Source organism: Vigna angularis, chromosome 2 (assembly GCF_016808095.1).
Source record: "Vigna angularis cultivar LongXiaoDou No.4 chromosome 2, ASM1680809v1, whole genome shotgun sequence".
NCBI classification, from domain to species: Eukaryota; Viridiplantae; Streptophyta; class Magnoliopsida; order Fabales; family Fabaceae; genus Vigna; species Vigna angularis.
In genome coordinates, this window is record NC_068971.1 from 7,494,481 (window position 1) to 7,499,296 (window position 4,816).

Here is a 4,816-nt window from a genome sequence, read left to right on the forward strand (position 1 = left end):
GTATTTAGTATATCGTGTTTTGGCAAGGAGATTCATTGTGTGTGTTTGTATATAATCGTTTGAGTGAAGAACTTGGGTGTATGAATAAATAACTTTGTTAAATTATGATTTAATAATTTTTATTTCATGAAAAACTATTTAAGATTACAACTTTTTCTATAAAAAATACCTTCTATTAAAGAACAACGCATTCATTTAAAATTCAATAAGGTATATATTATTCTGAAATTTATTATGAACACAAAAAAAATGATGAAATTAAAAATATATATATAAACATAGTTATTATTTAGTTTAAGAAAGAAATTATATTATGGAGGCAAATGGCATGGTTGAGTCAACAAATTCTGAAACGCGGTTTCTACTATTTAATTTCCCTTTTAACACTTCTCTTTGTGATAATGAAACGTAGAAATTAGATGTTTTGTCTTTTACCTTAAAAATATTGAAGTCCTTAAAATCAAACCTCACTTTCCAATGTCTCTACAAATGTGGATCATAAGTTGAACGTTGAACGTCATCCAAAGACTTCAAAAACAAAACCTTCAAACAATAAAATGTTTAAAGAAAAATCTCCAATCAAACTACACAATTTGAAACACACATTAAAAAAATGCCTATTGTATTTAAATGCACGACTTCATGTTCAAATTAACGTGATAACGTAAAACAAACTATCTAAACAGTCATGTCACAAATATAATCTTGCATTATTTATGAAATTATAGTTGTGATTAATAAACTAAACGATTAATTTATAAAAAAATTATCTCTTAAAAATAAATAATAATATTTAATATAGATTAATAGTTTAAATTGAATTTTTATTAACTATGACATAAAATTACCTCTTATAAATAACTTTCAGTCATAACAGATAAATAAACAATAACTTAAAATGAACTTTTGAAACACTAATAATTGTACGAAAATAAATCGTTAATCTATACTCATATAAAAAAATATGGTTATGATAAAAATAACTGAACTAATTTGATGAATGAATAGGCTTATTTAATATATATACTCTTATTTAAATTGTCATTGAATTCAAATTCAAATTCCCCAAAATCATTAATTATTTTGTATTGTTTCAAATGAATCAAATGGTTCTCTCAGTGTAAATGTAACATATTTATTGTACTTTTCAGATTATATCAATAAATATAAAATATGTATTAAAATGACACTGACCTAGGTGGACTGACTGTATAGTTGTCATCTGACTGTACAGTTGTCATCTGACTGTAAAGTTGTCATAACACCGTTAACTCAGTTAATATCTTAATTTCTTTGACTGGTAATATAAATTATTAATTGGGTGAAGGTAGTATAAACTCTAGTATCAATTGTTGTTGCAAATGAAAGAAGGTGCACAATTTTCAATTAATTAAGAATAATACTTATATTTAAAGAGAGTTCTTTTTCGGATTCTTATATTTTTCTTTTACTTTTATTTTTAGTCCTTGTTTCATTTAAATTTAATTGATTTTTTAAAATTTATCTTTTAAAAAAATTAACTATTTTCTAAATTAAATAAAGAAAAATCACCTATTAAATAAATACAATTTTTCTTAAAAATAAATGAAAAAATATTTATAAAAAAGTAAATCCACGTATGCGTGAATTATCCGTTACGTTTGAGTATTAAAATGAAAAAAAATAAACATAGAAGTCTCTTTACATAATAATTTATCAAATTAACATATATATTAATGTTATCAGGACATATTGAGTTTATTAATTTATCTGATTAGTTAATATATATTTTTATTAAATTTTTACGATATTAAGAATTAATTATATTTATAAAAAAATTGTATACAAAAAGAATATTATATATTATGTAAGGGCCAGCCAGGCCCATAAGACTAAGGGCACAATGACCTTAGTAAAAGATCTTTCAAAAATTTGAGTTCTTTATTTCTCAACTTTCCATTCTCTCTCTAGAACTCTTATTTTCCCTAACCTTGCTCTACCTTCTCTCTACCCTTACACAAATTTCAACTGTTGCATTGATAAATAGGTGGTGTTCTTTCGTTCACAGAGTTGAGAGCTTCACAACCATTTGATTAGATTCTCGTTCTTCAACGGGTAAGTCGTTTCTCCTTTTTCCTTCTCTTTTAGGAACTTAGGGCATGTGCCTAGAAGCCATTTCCTTCATATTTTTGTCAAACTTAGTTCTAAAGAGTTGTTCCATCACCCATTGGGTGGTTTGTAGGGTTTGATTGGGTTCTCTTTGAGTTGGGCACTCTTGAATCAAGTTGTGAGCTTAGCTGTGAAACCCTAAGGTAAGGGGAGCTAGAATACTTCTTTAAATTTCTTGCATGAAGTGTATGTATATTGGATTTTGACTTTGTGCACTGTTTGTTAGTTGTATTTTTGCGTTTTGAGTATGTTGTATTGTATGTGTTGATATGTGAAATCCATGAAACTGTATTGAGTTGTTTGGAATTGATTTGGATGGGTTTGAATTGCTATAATTGACCAATTGGAAGTGATTTAAGTGTGAAAATCTGGTATACTTTAGTTGGGTAGAAAATTTTGGGGTTTTAGTAGTTTTTAGGTCATTTTGAGAGGAAGTGAGGTAGTGATTTTGAGTAAATGGGGGCTGCAGCGTTCTTGGACTGTTGGGGCAGCCTAGACAAGTACATTGTGACTTGTTAGAAGCATAAAAGTGGTCTAAAACATGTGCCAAGTAGTAGAATCGGATTTGGGTCTATAAGTTGTTGAAATTAGTGTTTTAGAGTTAAAATTGAACTTTAATCACTTTAAATTGGGAATAGGAATGTTTAGAATCATTTGGATAAGTTTAATTAAGTTTAAAACAAGAATTAAGGGTGCTAGAAGTTGATAAAAATGGTTAGAAATGGTCAAGGGAAGTTCTGTTATGATTCTGCATAATTCTGCAGAATTATGCAGAACGCTTCAGTTGACTGTTTGGTATTGATGGTGCTCGTTCTCAGGTAGCGCTCGGTCTTAGGTAGCATTCGGTCTTGATGGTGCTCGTTCTTAGGTAGCGCTCGGTCATAGGTAGCGTTCGCTCTTGATGGTGTTCGGTCTTGGTAACGTTCGAACTTAGTAATGTTCGGTCTTAGTTGGTGGTCTTGGTAACGTTCGATCTTAGTAATGTTCGGTCTTAGTGGGTGGTCTTGGTAACGTTCGATCTTAGTGGGTGGTCTTGGTAACGTTCGATCTTAGTGGTGGTCTTGATAGTGTTCGGCCAAGATTCTAGGTGTTCGGCCAAGGTTCTAAGCGTTTGGCCAAGGCTCTAAGCGTTCGGCCAAGGCTCTAAGTGTTCGGCCAAGGCTCTAAGCGTTCGACCAAGGCTCTAAGCGTTCGACCAAGGTTCTAAGTGTTCGGCCAAAGCTCTAGGTGTTCGGCCATAGCTCTTATCGTTCGGCCAAAGCTCTCAGTGCTCGGCCAAAGCTCATAGCGTTCGGTTCAAGCTCATTTGCTGTTGTTTTGGTTTGAATTAAGTGTGAGGAATGATTGAAATGCATAGTATGATCGTGGTAATATTATTATATTGAAAGTTTGTGAATGTATGAGACATGTTTGGTGGTTGAATGTAACAAGTATGTGTAATGGACGTAATTCCATGGATCTCAAGGGAGGTCACATGGTGGTGCCCTATGTGTAATGGACGTAATTCCATGGCCTCAAGGGTAAGAAGTTATGTTGCGTGGTCTATTATATCTGCCTTTAATTGCATATTGTGTGTGATTGGCATAACATGATTTTTGTATATCTAGCTCACCCTTGCTTGTGTGTTTGTGTTTGCTTGGGTATGCTTTCTTTTACAATGATCATCCACTTAGATGTGAGCAGAGGCGGAAGAGGTGCATCTGGAGCAGGCTTTGGAGGAAGACGATGATGCCGCTTAGTCTCCTTAGGGTTCTCTTGACATTTCTTGTATTTTGAATTACTGTTATGTTATTAAATATTTTATTTTTAATTATTTTGTTATTATTTATTTTGGACTTAATTCATATTATTTTTATTATAAATAAAATATTTATATTTTTGATACAAAAGAAATTAATTTCATATATTATTTTTTCTATTAAAAGAAATTAATTTTTATAATTTAAAAATTAAATAAATAAAATAAATTAGAAATATTTATTAAATCAACCAAAAAATTTGGTATAATAATTTTTGTAATAAAAAAACAATTATCAGAATTTCAACAGTCTCAATTCATAATTAAAGTAGAGGAATATTCTAAGGAATATGATGTGGTTATGTCACTATTGGTCATCATGAAGGAATTTAGTGTAAAAGTATCATTAATTATTAAATATTTGTACTATATTCAATTAAATTTTTATGGTCACATCCATACAAAATTTTATTTACAGAACTTATATGACAGGTTAGGTCAAAATTTCTTTCATCTAGTCCAATCTAATTGAATAGAGGAATTTTTTTAACAATTGAAGTTAATAAATTTCTTATAATTGACTGACAGATTAACTCTAATCAATTCAAAAAACGAAAGATAGGTTGAAATAGAAAATCAACTCAACCAAACAAAATTTACGTGAAAATATTTTTTAAATATATAATACAGATGTTTATTATTTTTTAATTATATTTATTTTTTTACTTTTACTTATAATAATGATATGATTTACTTAATAAAATATTCTAAACATCCTAAAGAATATTTCAAACCTATAAATATTTTTATTATGTCCTGATTTATCTAGCATCATATAGATTATTTGAGTTGAATTAATTTTTTAAAAGAAATAAATATCTGACCAATAAAAACATTTTAAAGGAACATTAAATTAGTTTATTTCTTTCT

At 29.1% G+C, this 4,816-nt stretch overlaps 1 long non-coding RNA gene across 1 annotated transcript; it reads left to right on the forward strand.

The window, feature by feature from the left end:
* Positions 1–1,955: 1,955 nt before the first annotated feature.
* LOC108328881 (uncharacterized) lies at positions 1,956–3,897 on the forward strand. The gene is made up of 3 exons (XR_001832167.2): positions 1,956–2,094; positions 2,222–2,291; positions 3,822–3,897. It is a non-coding gene; the product is annotated as an uncharacterized LOC108328881 (long non-coding RNA).
* The last annotated feature ends 919 nt before the right edge of the window (positions 3,898–4,816 follow it).